The sequence below is a fragment of the Pseudopipra pipra genome, chromosome 18 (assembly GCF_036250125.1).
Source record: "Pseudopipra pipra isolate bDixPip1 chromosome 18, bDixPip1.hap1, whole genome shotgun sequence".
NCBI lineage: Eukaryota > Metazoa > Chordata > Aves > Passeriformes > Pipridae > Pseudopipra > Pseudopipra pipra.
In genome coordinates, this window is record NC_087566.1 from 9,351,060 (window position 1) to 9,366,591 (window position 15,532).

At 44.7% G+C, this 15,532-nt stretch overlaps 1 protein-coding gene across 13 annotated transcripts in view; it reads right to left on the reverse strand.

The window, feature by feature from the left end:
* PITPNM2 (phosphatidylinositol transfer protein membrane associated 2) overlaps positions 1-15,532 on the reverse strand; it is a 128,687-nt gene that overhangs the window by 78,384 nt on the left and 34,771 nt on the right. The window contains exon 1 of one of the 13 annotated variants that reach the window (XM_064675126.1): positions 6,515-6,531. The exons of the other annotated variants lie outside the window; for them this stretch is intronic. The gene's annotated coding sequence lies outside the window, so the exon portion shown is untranslated. Of the gene's footprint in view, positions 1-6,514; positions 6,532-15,532 lie in introns of those variants that run through there. 13 annotated transcript variants of the gene reach the window in all.

Here is a 15,532-nt window from a genome sequence, read left to right on the forward strand (position 1 = left end):
GCAGGTGGGAGCTTGGGCAGGACAGCAGGGACAGGTCCTGGGGCTGGGAACCAGCAATGTGCAACCCTCAACACCTCCGAGAAAATGTACATCAGATCTTATGAACACAGAGGAGAGATGCTGAAACTCCCGAAAGGGTAACCCTAAAATAAGTAGATAAATAAAACAAGTAGAGCCCTCTGACTCCAAGAGGGAAGTTTGAACACTACTGAGTGAAGAAGGCACCCCATGAAAGCAGAAAGGCAGCTCCATGTTTGCCTCATTGCTGCAACCTCAGAGCTCATCTCACATTGAATCTGCATGGATTTCACTGCAGAATCAGAGTTCTAGGAAGTCCATCTTAAAAGATAATAGAAGCTGAAAGAGGTTACAACTAAGGCTAACACCACCGAAAACCTACAGCAAAAACATTCCAGTCTAACATTGATCTGCAAGGACCATTCAAGCTCCTCCTAAGACAGTAACAGCCACATGCACAGCCTTCAAGAGGAAGAGACACCTTTCCTCCAGCTCCTGATGCTGCAACCTTGGGGAATGAATCCAGGCATCAGCAGAAGGGGAAGTTCAGGATTGGTTTCCAGGAGAATATTTATCATGTCACGTGAGACCAACATTTTTAGCCAAGTTGGGAGAAAATAGACAAGCTGCAAAGCTGCCCTAAAAATACCAGTCACGATAATTACAAGGGAGAAATGCAAAGCATAAACAATGGCAGCACTAACAATCCCGACTTTTAGTGATGACCTGCATTTTTTTTTCATTACACAGACCACTTCTAGAAGTTTGTCTCAGTCGTTCAGGTGTGCAATTTCTGTGTTGAGCTTTTTTTTCAAAAAGAAAAGGCATCAATTATGTAAATCCAGGGCTTAATCCTCTCTGTTCTCCCAGGAAAACACAAGCTTTTGCCAAGACTAGCTGTCCCTCCTTCCTCAGGACTGCAGTACTCAGCTTCAGCATTTTTAATAAAATTGATAAAGATCAAAGCCACGTGCTGGTGGCAGTGGCTCTTCCCAAGGCACGAGCCAGAACATAAACCAGCTCCAGCTCGATGAGTAACTGCAGGGTTTGCAGCAGTCAACAGTTGTAATAGAAAACTTATTTTTGTCACCAGAATCAGCAAGGGTGACTCACAACAAGCTCAGGGAGCCTCGTTGATGAGTTTCATTGTTATTCAGTCACTTTTCACCCTTAATTTTCAAAAATACCCTGAGTGACAATAATGGCAATAAGAGTGTAATAGCCATAATTAGCTAAAGGGAGAGAAAACTTCCAAGTTCCAAACTAAGCAGAATTGCTACTTCTAAAACTGCAGCAGAAATGAGAGATGCAGTCGATCCCTGCTGATCACTAAAATTAGAAAAGTCTATGGAAATTGGCCATTCTCTTCTGCAGATTCAGCAACAAGATCCAGACAGCCCCATCAGCAGACAGAACAAGAGCAAGGGCTGTTCAGAGCCTCGGCTTGGAGGATGATTTACTGCTAAATACATCAGAAGCATCTCCCACTGACAAAACAAACAGTATCAAAACCAAGAAAAGCGTTTGTTGCCTTCTCAAGCACAGGTTAATGCATTTTTTCCCAGCGATGATAAAGAGGACAAAAGGACAATGGCAAGCTTTGAAAATGATGGCTCAGTAATTACATTTTGGAAAGCTTTCCTTGCATTTTACACCACTGAAGCCACTCCCAAAGCACCAGTAACACTGAGAAGTCAATGTGAAACTCGCTCTGTTGACTTGGTGAATGCAAGGAGTGATGCAGAGGAGTGAACTTGTTAAGCCAGAGGTCAAATTTAGGACAACCACTCACTACTGCTCTTCAAAACACCAAAGTTGGCTGAAATCTTTATTTAGGACTAATGTCCAGCAGCTTTCCTCTGAACAGGGAATCACATGGAAGCTATTTTCTTTGTGGAGTTTATTTTGAGCTGGAAATATTTTCCACTTCCACAGACAGGCAGGACTGTAACTACACCATGTTACAGAATAATGACTGAATTTTTGAAGCCTGTCATGGGGGAAAGTAGAGAAAGCTGCATTTTCCTCCTTACAGTGATTATTCCTGCAAAAGTTTACTCTCTCAAAATAAGGTCATGTGCTCCTTTAGCACAAAAGGACCCACCTAACAGGTTCTGTCCCATCCATCATCCCAGGCAAGAGGTGATAATCAGATTAGCCAAGCAGTTACAAATTGGCCATATCTGAAGGAGAAGGAAGTCATTTTCTCATATTCCTCTCCCTGGCAATCACCCCCAAGATTTTCAAAACAGCTCTGTCAGCCTCCCAAACACTTCCCAGTACTGAGCTCCTCTGGGATTCAGAGGCAAACTTCTCTGGAAGCCCTGGGTTATCTTGTCACATTTACTGGAGAAAATGGTTTGCTAAGAGGATGTGGTAAAAGCCTGCATTAATACCTACAGCTTTATCCACACCTCCAGCCATGTTCTCCAAAAGCATTTTTGGGATTGGCTACAAAAACCCTCCTGGGAGAGGCTCTTCCACTCTCTTCACCCAAACCAACACGTGCTGGGGGCAGCACAAGGGGAGATCCCAGGCCAAGGACAAAGCAGATGATTTACTGTGTTCCTGTAGCATCTTTCACCTCAAGTGGCCCAACATCTCTTACTTCTGAAATGCTGCCAGACCAAGGGCAATGGGAGCTCCAGGAAGAAAGGTATGGAGCATAAGGAGGTTTTAAAAGTCCCACATGAAAGAACAGAGTGAACTGAAAAGTGGTATTTACACCAAAGGCAACTGTCTCCAAAATCCTACCTCAGCCCCTATTTTAGGGTTTGGGGTGCCCTAGGACCAAAGCCTAAGTTATCACTTAAGTTCTGAAAGTGGAAGAGGATTAGGTAACTAGATTCCTTTACACTTTTAGAATTCAGTTCTTACACCCAAAGACACTCCCACCACCTACACTGGACAGTCTTTGGAAGAAGCTCCCTGAGCCAGTAGAGCAGATGAACACAAAGTTATGGTAACAGCAAGCACAACCCTCTTACAGCTCCTCAGCTGTGAAGGTGATTGACAGTATTTCCAGCTCAAAAGCCTTGTTCAACACAGAACCACCAGCTAGACAATATTTTTCTGTGAATGGTAAACTGCTGTCTGCTGGAACACAAGGTGCCTCTTTTCCCCCCTAAGACACCACTAATCCTGTATGCAGGGCTAAAATACCTCTGCTGCCCAGCCTGGTGTCGTCAGTGTTGAGAAACACTGGAAACCAGAGTGCTCTGATTCACACTAAGGACAGCTGAAAGAAATGTCAGCAGTTTTTATTTTTAAATGCATGGAGCTCTGTGAGCAGGGCCAGGAACACTCCCAGTTCCCTCTGATGTTTTAGCACTTTAGTACGAATTCTTCTGAAAAAGGTGGTAGACAAACGTTCACTCAATAATGCCCTTCCCGGGGTCAGTCACAGAAGCCCCTCTACTCCTTCAGTCCCCAAACCAACTTTCCCACCCCTGGGACTGCTCCCATCTTGCACCACATCCCAAGGGACTGGGGATGGTAAGGTCCATCCTCAAGCCTGTCTGGAAACACCAATTTCTGCAGCTTTTTGGCTCAATCTTCTCACCTTCAGAGGATGGAGAAGTCATCTCTGGTTGCCATTCCTGTAACTGGCACCCCAGTTCATGTCAAACACCCTCTGCCCTGTCCTGAGGCACAAGATTAGCACAAGTTAAGCAATCCAGAGAGTGACTGTGCTGCAGTCAGGAGGGTCACACACACCACCAAACTCATGACATTCCCATAGAAACCACAGTGGGAAAGCGAAAGCCTCAAAAAGCTGACAAGATAAAACACAAATGGTGAAATGAGTAACTGCTGGAAAAAATCTACTTGTGGAAGAAGTTCCTTCCCAGTTCTCCAGCAGCTCAGAGGTAACACAAGTAACACCAAACTGACACCAATAAAGCTTTTTTCCCCAGATCCCTCAGGCTGCCTGATGGGAATAACCACACATTCCCAGTGGTGATATTTCAGAAGACAAAGCTGTTGGACATTACAAGTAACTTTCTTCTCTGTTTACTTACAGGGGTGTTCTGATGGTTTCTGTCACTAAACACTATGCAACTTTTCCTTTGAGTGGGTAAAGCCTTTCAGAACATACATTTTCCTCATTACCAGGATCAATTAAGCAAATAAATATTGGAATGTGCAAGAAAAGCAATTTATTCTTTCAGTTAAACAAACCTTCCTGTGGAGAAAAAACACTCAACAAGAAAACTACATTACTACCAAAAGCACACAAATTCAGCTCTGAGCTGTGCTCCTAGCACACACACACACACACACACACACACAAAAAGAGTTAAATGTTCCATTACATCCTCCCAGACAAGTGTTTTTGTGTGACATCAAAGAAAGGAAAAGAGATGAATAAAAAAAAAGCCAAGAATGCTAAGCAATGACTTTTAAATCACTTGGGATGCTCTGCTCTTGCTCTGGAAAACTAGTGATATTCCAGTGCCTGGCAGGAGCAGGACAGCTCTACCCGGAGAGATGCAAACATGCACGGAAGGAGGTTGGTTGGTACAAACTGAATCATTCAGTGAGATGCCTGATCCACCCCCAAACCCCTGCCAGACAGAGGAATAACATCCACAGCCTGCCTGGTGCTGAGCTCCACTGACTGCACACCACAGAGCCCTTCCAGGAGGGCCAAGCCAAAATCCAGGAGGTTTGGAAGCGAATCTGGACATGAACACTCTTCAAAAGGTCAGAGATGTTTGGTTCAGGCTCATTAGCTCAAAGAACAACACATTTTAGTGTGACTGTCACCGGGACTGTGCAGAAATTCCCGGGACAAGCATCGTCTCCATGCACCTGCACACCAGGACACGCAGCTGCCGGTGCCTGCGGTGCTGAGACACTGCTCAAATCAACACCCCCTGCTCCAGGCACACTTAAATCACATGGAAATTACACACCACTGCACCTCTGCTGTTCCCTCTGTTCAGCTCATCCAAGTCTCCATCCCAGCAGTCATTAAATGGGGAGCTACAGGAGCAGGAATGTAACCCGTGCTTCTCACTCCCCTGTTCCAGCTGGGATGTTACGAGCCCAACTTCCTTGTTTTTACCTTTGGAAAACCACCAGCAGCATCTTTCATGAGGAGCACATGACTTTCTGCTTAGGGGAAAAAAAACTCACATGATTGTTTTTCAGGTCTTGAAAAATACTTTAGTCTGATGGATGTTTTTTTTCTGGAATTAGTTTCTAAATATAAACTCCACCTACTACACCATCAAAAACAGATCTAAAGACACTAACAAGTCAATACATTAAATGGTTTATCCTGTTAGTGGTTTTACAGCTACTCAATAATGAGTTCTGGTAACTGTATATGTTTATTATTGTAAAAGAGTCTTCAAAAAAAATACAATCTGTAATAGCACAACCTTTCCCTTCAGCTGCATAAAAACTTCTGTGCTCCAATCAATTGCATCAGGAGCAAGAAACTAAAAAAAGATCAGCAGAAATCACAAAACACAGTAAATTACATTTTGAAAACAGCTCTACTGCCACCATATTTTATAGAAATTCTATTTAAAATTCACACATGGAAAAAAATTAGATATACACAAAAAAAAAGCAAATCTGGACAGGAGGTAGAGCAAATGAGTTGTGTTCTCTGAGACAAGCAGGATAAGAAAAGCAGAGTGGTAGGCTAGAATCTGACCTTTAAGGGTCAGTCACATTTTCCATGTGCTGCTAAATATCTCTTGCAAAAGGGGGTGGGGGGGAGGAGGGGGCAGAGAGAGAATCAATTCATAAAAAAACCTGTCAGCATTTCCATGAAGTAACCAGTGAGAAATTCTTATTTTACAAAACAGAGCAAACCTCCCATTGCTTATCTGGACAAGAAGAAAGTTTAGCATCACCCTACCAATATTTTGGTGTTTGAAGGTTTTACACACCATCTGAGAGTCTGAAAACAGACAGGCACTGCCATCCCACTGAATAACAAACATTCCTCCCTCTCCCAATCCAGAGGCACTGAAGGGCATCCCAGCAGTTGAGTTTGCAGAGCACCAGAGGAGCATAAGTGTTTCTTTATCCAGTAAAAACAAAATGCAAAACAAAGCTACAAATATAAACTCAACCTGGCCTGTGAGCCCACTGCTTAGGGAACAAGTTATTTGCTCTTAAGCTTTACTGATCTTCCTAAACAACAACTCATTAACAGATGCTGACACATGGAATCGAAGTTGCTGCCACCTTATTCCCTGGACGCAGGAGCCACAGGCTTGTTCCACAGAGCTCCCACCCTTCCAGCATCTCCACCCAGTGAGGAACTCAAAATTTATCAAGAATATCTGGTCATTAGGATTCTACATTAAACCAACAACAACAAAAAAAATTAGATAAATTTACTACAGCTTAGGAAAAGAAAAAGATTTTTAAAAAAGGAACAAACCCCTCTGCTTTTCCTGCCTGCACCTTTCACAAGAGCTTGGAACCTCTGCAGGAACTGCCTCACCAACACATCCCAGGGTTTACTTACTGTTTATTCCCAGGCAAATTTCAAGCCACCACCCTTTTCCAGAGCTGGCTGAGAAGGTGACCCTGTGCCTGCCCACCTTCAGCTGCGTTCCCAAGCAATCCCAAGTGTTCCCAGGCTCCAGGTCCTGTGAAAGGTGCCAGTCACCGGCACTCCTCCTCCACAAATGCTGCTTATCTCACCTACAGCAAAGATTTCTTTCTTTTCTGGTCTAAGGCTACTTCCAATCAGAGGCAGGAAGATGAAAGGAAAGCAGATCCAGCAGCATGGTTGGAAGTAGAAGTAATTAGGATGTTGGAAACCAAATCAAAACAGAAGATACAGCTTTTAAGGAGTCCCCCTCTATTAATCTCAGCCTGAGAGGGTGATAAAAATGTTTCTATTCCAATGATGATCTTTGAAGAAAAAAACTCAGTATTTGGTATAGGGAAAAAATAACTCTCAAACTGAACAACTAATCAGTACTCCCATTTATTCCCATTTCCTCAGCTATGCCAGGTGAGATTACCTCCATTGCATGTTTCCCTGCACAGCTCAAAAATCAGAAATATCCCTAATCTAAATCTAAAAGAGGGATTTGAGCCAAGTGATGCTCCCCATGAAGAGCAAATACAGCAATACTGTCATTCTCTTTGAAAAGCTGTCAGTTTAGGGCTGTTTTTTTCCAGGGATTTTTTATTTGAGGGTACACTTTTTTCTTTTTACCTCTCTGCCAGCTTCCCTAGAAGAAAACAAAACAAGCCTCTATGACTAATCCTTAGCTTTGCCAGCTGACAAGAACCACTGCATTACCACAGCACATTTAAAATAAAAAGTAAATTACAATTTCTCTTTGGGGGAGGGGAAAATGGGAAGCACTCGCTGGTCCTCTGCCTTCCCCTCACCCCTGAGGGTGCATCGCCCTGCACCGACATCCCTAATGATCCACGGCTGGTGCTGCTCCCTTTGCTTCAGGGAGGCCTCTATGGGTTGGTGATGCACTGATGGGGCAGAAAAAACACACCAGGACAGAGGGAGAAGTGCCTCTTCCACACAGAACCAGCGTGAGAAGTTGCCATGAAGAAAAGGGAACTTGAGGTACCCGGTGCCGAGAGACGCCACAGCAAAGCCAGAGGGAATACGGAAGCAAATGGATTTAAGTGCTCCCACAAACCTGAAGCTTCCAGACAAGAAATTACCAGTAATTACTAATAATATAATTTTCATGCAGCACTCATCAGCATGAACCAGGTCTGTCCTCACAACAAAGAGGAACAACAAAAGCCACAAACAGTTACTGAATTAGCTTATTAAGATCTCTGGGATTTTTTTGAACCTTCATAACCATCAAAATTGGTCTGAATGTACAAACACGATTACAACAAAAAGGCCCAGATGTTTTCTGGACACAGCAACATCACAGTGCAGAGAGCACGCTCCGAGGAAGGTCTCCCAAGGGAATGAAGGCAGCTCCCTTGGAGTCACTGCCCGTCCTGCAATGCTGCCCCTTTGCAGGAAGGATCACTGTGCAGGAGGAATTTTGGAAGCTGTCAAACATTCCAGTGTCAAACATGCTTCTCTTTAAAAGAGAATTTACCAAACAGCAGGGGTAGCTCAGCAGACTGTCCAGATCACAGCTCACACAAAAAATCCCCCCAAAAAATTAACAGCACAATTAAGAGGTGCCAACTGAGAGCCCAAACACTGAGCTGATTTTCATCCTGTGCCTGTCTCTATTCCCATCAAATTACAGCCCTGTAAGGCAGACATCCCAACCACCACAACCAGATGCTCTCCTTGTTTAGAGCCAGGCAGAGGCAACACACCACCTATGGACCAAAGCAGATCCATCCATGCTAAAAATTTAACGTCCAAGATGGAAAGATCAGAAGGCCTCCAGTGTTGGGGAAGATGGTCCTGAAGAGAAGAGAGGTGCAGCAGGATAGAGGAGACTTGATCCAACTCTGCAGAGCCCTTCCCACTGCATCCTGCCAGGAGCTGGGGCACCAGGACAGGACAGAAGCCCTTTGGAGGCCGCTGTCCCAGATGGCAGGAGCAGAGCCACACCAGGACACGGCTCATTCCACAGACATTTTTAGCAGGGAGAAGGAAAGAGTGCGGTGGCCGCCCTGTATTACTGCACCCACTCAGCTCCCAGGACTTCCACCTCTATAACGACATGGTTCCTGGAAGAGCACTTCTAACTGAATTAGAGGACATCTCGTGAGCACGCCCTCGGCAGCACGATGCCCATGATGTGGAAAGACTCCTGACTGCACGATCCAGGCCCTCCCTAATTCAGTTACATGCCCTTTTTAGCAGAGGTGAGAGGCAGGTGTTTTAAAAGCACCCTGCTCTTCAGTTTGTTTTGTGTTTGAGTTTTTTTAATTTTTTTTCTTTGTTCCTCCCTCATTTCCTTTAAATAGTAAAACAAATGGCTGTTCTTTCTCTTGTACCAATATTGGTTGTGCTGCTGAGAAAGCTCTTGTAACAGAGCCATACCCAACTCAATTAAAGATGAAGCATGGATTAGGTTTTCTTTTGAGCACAAAGGACAGAGACTCTCAAGAAGCTTCACCCTCCACTAACCAGGTTTGGCATTGCCCAGACACGCTTGCTTAAGGAATTTTTATGCAGTGGAAGAAGAGATTTTCTACAGCGACGAATACTTTATACAGTTGTCCAAATTAAAATACCCATTTGACAGGAGATTCAGCCCTTCCTTGGAATCATTCATGCTCTGAACCATGCCCTTAAAAGGAGAGTCAGTTATTCTTTTGCATTTAAAAAAGCTGTGTTAAACTGTTTGTTTCTGATGGAACAGGGAGACAGACACCAGGAGGAAACAAGCTGTGTCTGAAGAGCAGAATTCCTGGCAGATGGGTCAAGAGCAGCAGTTGTGTTCACAGAAAACACACACATCTTTACATACTTGGGACTGCCATGTGGAAAACATCACAAGAGACAGTTTACAGCAAAGGGAAAAGGGACCATCTTTGACAACAGGTGCCACGATACTGCTCTCCTGAGCCTCTCCAGTGGATGCTGCAGATGGATGTCTCATCGGGCAGGGAAAAGGTCAACATTAATAATGAAGCTGTACCAGTTCGTGACAGTCCCAGAAATACCATGTAGAGATACTCATCTTTACTGCAGTGTGATCAGCACAGGCGTGAGAACAGCCCTCACCTGCCTGAGACCACACTGAGCCACCACTGCTCCCAACTTCCCTGGCAGCAGCATCCCTGTGCTGTGCTCCCTGTGCACATCAGGAGCACATTCCCCCCATTACCTACACAAGAGATGAGAACCAAAAAGAAACATGTTCTGGCCTCTATCCTTGTGAAGCAGGTGCCCAGAACAGGGATGACCAAGGAAGACTAAACCTGAGCAGCCAGAGCCCAGTAAGACTAAAATCAGAGTTCATGCTTCATATACAAATGACCTGGTTTTACAGTGCTCATTACCCACCACTTTGTGCAGCAAAGTCAAAAAGCAGCTCCACAGCTTCTCTGCAAGTCAGCCAGGAAAAGGGCTGCTGGATTTACTAAACTGTGTCACGGAAAGAGCTACAGATGCCTTATCATCGCTGAAATGTTACAGAGATAAGGGCTGCGTGTTGGCCACCTCCTGAAAACGCAGCTAAGGGCACTTTTATGCTTATTCTGCACTGAAAGCAGTGTATTAAATCTTTCATGCTTACAGAAGTTCCAGACACCCAGCAGAAAATGAGCATCAACATTACCACCACATACTTTGAACTGCCCTGGCCTCAGCAGCCTCTTCTTTCAAGATGCTGCAAGTGGATTTTTTTCCCCAGGTAGGGCCAGGGAGACCCAGAAATTGTTACACGCAGAACAAGTAATGAGTTCACCAAATCCCTTATGGCAGTTTCACTTAAAAGGCTGCCCCAAACATACCAGGTAGTAACAGTAATTAAATAAGCAACAACATTTGCTCCCAGGATTTTTCCCACTGAAGGGTTGGAAAGCACTTGAAGCCTTTGTGAGGCAACTGTGTAGGTGCAGCTTTGCTCTCTCCTCCTGGTGAGGACAGAGAGGCAGCTCTCCATTTCCACAGGAGCACTACACAGGTTAACAAGCCCTCTTGTTTTCTCCCTTATAGCTCAGGGATACAGGGAAACATGAAGTGTGATGGGAACATCTGGTGAACACACACAGGAGGGCTGCAATAAGAGGAGGAAGAGCATTAGAGATAATTGTGTCAAAGACAGAACCAGTACTGCAGGCTTTTTGCAAATGAGTGCACTAAGCATTACCCTGAAAAATCAGCCTGCTGTAGAGAAGAAAGTACAGCAGCAGTAGCAGGATAACTCAGTCAGCAGCACTGAACAGGTTGTCCAGAGAAATTGTGGATGCCCCATCCCTGGAAGTGTTCCAGGCCAGGCTGTATGGGGCTTGGAGCAACCTGTGGAAGGTATCAAGGGGGATGGAACTGGATGATCTCTAAGGTCCCTTGCAACCCAGGCCATTCTATGATTCTGTGATTGTAAAGGAAAATAAATCACTGTTTCTGTTGCAGGTGACCCCAGCATCATTTCAAAAAACTACCCCACTGAAAGCACCTCTTCAGCCTGGTAAGATCAGCAGAATTTGGGAGGAGATCATCTCTGGGTGCCCAGCTGAACTTGACTGCAATAAAAATATACCCTTACTGTTAGTGGGGCCAGCAACCAAAGGGCTGACAAGCAGGAAAGCTGTTTCCTTCATCACATATTCAACAGGGTCATCTCCTCCTGATTGTTATTCCCAGGACTCGGTCCTTCAACTATTTGCTATTTATGCACATTGTTAATCTGAGCACTCCTTGTACTTGTGAGCATTCCCCAGCCTACAGATAGGACTGGTCCTATTCATAAATAGCAGAGCTCCAACAGAGAAAGATCCCAGCATTAGCCAAAGCTATTGAGAGAAGGGAAATTAGACAGCAGGTACAGGGAGAAAACCTGAGTGTGTGTGTTACATATTTAAATGACACCCACATTTCCTCAAAGCCTCATTGGGTTTTGCATAGTCGGGGGGGGGGGTTCCTTGGGTGTTTTTTCATTTGAAAGTTGCAGTTGCAAAGGTAAAATTCTTACAAAAAAGATCAAGCAACTGTTTCTGTCACAGTGGGAGTGAAAGAGGGTAGGGAGAGAATGAATACTATATGATTAATATCGAAGCTTACTGTGGAACAACAAGAAAGTCTAGGGCTAAAAGGAGAAGGAAAGTCAAACTAGGGGAAAAAAACCCCACAGAACCACAGACACACACAATCAAGTTTAGATAGTTTACATATTGTCACAGAGGACAGATTGCCCAGAAGAAAGCCCCAGAGCTGAGGAGGGACCCGTGCAGGGTGCGATGTGCTCACACCGAGGAGCGATGCTCCAACAGAAACATGAGGGGGTTCACACTTCCTCCACACCTGCTCCTGGCTGGAGGCTGGAAAACACATGGCTCCTGCTAATAAATCCCCTAATTTATTAAGATAACTTCTCAGCATAGGAAAAAAAAAAGCCATACCCACTGGAAACCACACTCAGTGAACTCAGCAACTAATGAATAAGAAGCCAACTCAAGAAATTTATGTTCATTTCTTACCTCATTAACTGAACTATAAACCAGCATATTTTTCTTCTTCCCCTCCCCATAACTGACATACTGCATTACAGCTTCACTGCTGTTCCAAGGATTTCTCCCCCACCTCAGTCCAAGAATTAACTTGTCCCTTTAAGCCCCAACATGTGAAACCATGCATAGACAGAGTTTTCCTGAACTTGAGATTACAAATTCTAGCTGGGCAGCACAATCCTGTTTTGTGCTGCTTCAGGAGAAAAAACAAGAGTAAAAACCAAACACCAAACCTTTAGAGAAACCCATTTTTTGCTCCATCGAACACTTGGACTAAAATCAGCTTTGCACAGCCAGGCTTTGGCAATCCCCCCTCTCTTGGTGGAAGCCAACTTATCCACCTGCACTGCACCACAGGCACTTTTCTTCCAAAGGCACCCACTCCCCATTTTTATCCTCTGCTGTACATGGCCATGACAACTCTCTTCAGGCTAAAAAATGCATTAAATAGTTACAGGTTGAAGAACATGCAGTAACAGCAAAACAAAGCTAGCATTTCTGACATTATTGTGCTGGTGAGTCATCGATTAATTCTTGTTTGTCAGCTCCTATAAGGGCCAAGATCCTCAAAGGCAGCTGAGGCCAACTGAGATGGCAGCCAGGCTTGGGCCCAGATGCCCAGAGCCAAAATGCCTTTTCCCCCTTTAACTGTTGTCTGCCAACAAAAGCAGGAAGGGATCAGAGAGGAATTTTAAGTGACAACATCCTCCCCTCCAGCCTCTCTCCCAACTGCAAACGCCAGCAATATTTTAGCCAAGCCCAACTCTGCCCTGCAGTTCTGTCCCTCCAGGGAAGCGGCTCTTCCATCATGAGAACCCAAGGTTTAGTTTCTGTCCCTGGTGCACTTTTACTCCAGACTCCAGCCAGGAGCCCTCTCTGCAGGTGGCAGGTCTGACAGATGCCCAGACCCCACATAACAACAGCAGTGGATCAAAAAGCACCATCACACCAACATGGAACACACCAGTGATATGGAACATGACTTGCTTCAAGCTGAGGCAGAAGTAGTTCAGGGAATTTGTTTGCATGGTTTGTCCTTCATTAAGATCCTGTTGGCTGGGATGCAGAGGGGAAAATCAGAGATGTATTTGTACTAATGGCTGGGACCACATAATAATTTGCAGTCTCTGTGCCCGAGGCTCACATGTATTGAACGCTTGCTTTATTTCCTTTATTCTTACTTGTCAGTTTTTCTTTCTTACAGCAACCCACTGTGCCTTTCATACACTTTTACCTTCTCCCCTACCATGAGCTCTGTTTGAACAAAGTTTTGCAGAACAGAAAAGATCTGTCCCCTGCTGGAACCAGCCAGACCTGACTTTTTGCCTAAGGAAACAGCCCTTAAATATAATAGTGACCCTCCACAGCTCAGAGCTCCAATAGCTGGTGATCGATAACACAAAAAAACCCAAGTCAGCAGGGACCAAGAGTCAAGTTTCTAATCCTTAAAAACAGTCTCCACAAACCCCTGTTGCCTTGCAAATTTAGATCAGCTAAAAAAGAACCATCACAAGGGGAACAGAGCTTGTTCAGTGGCCAACACGGCTTTCTCCAAGTGGGAACAGAGGTGAAGTGTACAGAAGTCCCATTAAGGAAGCAGAAGCCCTTTGATGTTTTAAGTGCCTTAATGGTTTCGGAAAACCAGGCTTGAATACATTGGTGATCCAATATTCTATACAAAAATCGGGTTTCTGGTGCTTAAAATCTTGTGATTCAAGGAAAATTCAAGCCACAGGATAGACTTGGAGCAATAAAACCTCACACTGAGCAGCTTGAGTTTTCCTTTGCTAATTATCAAAAGCTAGTGTTGGCAAGGAATATTACATGCTTATCCAATGGATCCCATAAAAAACTGCTCACTTGTGCACATTTTGAAAGGGCAACCCCTTCTGCCTTGCCTCTCTTTCACTGTTATATTTAAATACATTAATATTTTAATCCCCTGAAAGCACAAGCAATTTATCTCTTCTTTAAAAATAAATAAGGTTGGGAATGTGATCATATTTAGAAAGCAGTACCTAGAGAAACATTTTAATGGAGATAGAAACATATTTCAATACCCCTAAAGCATACAGAAGGTCAATCCAAAGTCGCAAGAGAACAGCAATTTTGGATGCCCAAAGTGACACCCTCTTTTAAAAGGAACAGTTTTAAGAGATAAGCCTGCAACCACCTACTAATCTAAAGAGAGAGGAGCAAACAGACTTCCATCACTTCAGAGAAATGTTCCCTTCCAAGTTTGACAATAAAAAAGATAAATAATAATAATGATAATTAAAAAAAAAAAAGAGACAGAAGGAGACAGACAGACATCTGGGTTATGTTCTAAATGTAATTAGAAGCCTGACAACAGGACAGAATAATGTCAAACAAATTACCAGCAATGTGTTTTCATTCACAGGGTGACAAGTCAACAGGCACTCAGTTAATTTTAAGACTGATTATGTACCAACTCCTCAAATAAAATAAACACGCTCACCTCCACGGAAAGCAACAGGGAGCCCAAACACAGCATCGATTTCCCTCTGGGCAGGGCTGAACAGCTCAGTTGTGTCTGAGAAAGGATGAGCCTGAGTTTTAGGGGGGTTTGTTTGTTTTACAAGCTGCTGCCACTGCTCTGTGGGTGCCCAAGCCCACGTGCCTTGGATCCCAGTCCTGGAGCTGCTGAGCATCCTCAGCAGTCACTGATACAGACACATATAAATGCATATATAAAATGATACTATGGGGCATAACCCCCACTTGTGGTCCTGCCTGAGGGGATCACCTGTGGAAGGAAATGCTGTGTGGTCCCAACAAAGGTTTATTGAGGCCACCTTCACACCATGTCAGATGACTCCTCTCCCAGGTTCTCCAGCTCTCCAGGACACCATAGTGTGCAGGCAGGGAAGGGCTCAGGTGCACTTCCAGGGGCTGACTCACCTTCCCACTCAGGGTCTCTCAGGCATCTTGTTTGGGGTTTTTGGACAAACTGTGGTGTGTTCTCACAGGAAAGCAGTGCCTTTCCTTCTGACCTTGCCCAGGCAGCTCCTGCCTGACAGCAGGTTTCCCAGCATGGAGTTGCACCCCTGTTCCAAGGGACCTGTTGTGCCTCCCAAATCAGCCCCTGCAGGGCCTAATTCACACAAAGCTTCAACTTTCTGCTTCTGAGGCACTTGAAAAACAAAACAAACCACGCCAAAAATCTTCATCTACCGAGCAGCAGAGGGAGAAGATGTGCAGTTGCAGAGGGCGGCTCTTCATTTTCCTGCAGCAATAAGAACTACCTATTTGTTTGAATGATGGTGGCTTCAGGAGAACACCAGTGCAGAGCCAAACGACGACAGCTCTGACGTAAATAGAGGGAAAAAGCAAACAGAGCCAGTGCAAAGCACTAGGGCAGCGATGGGCCATGGTGGTGGAGACG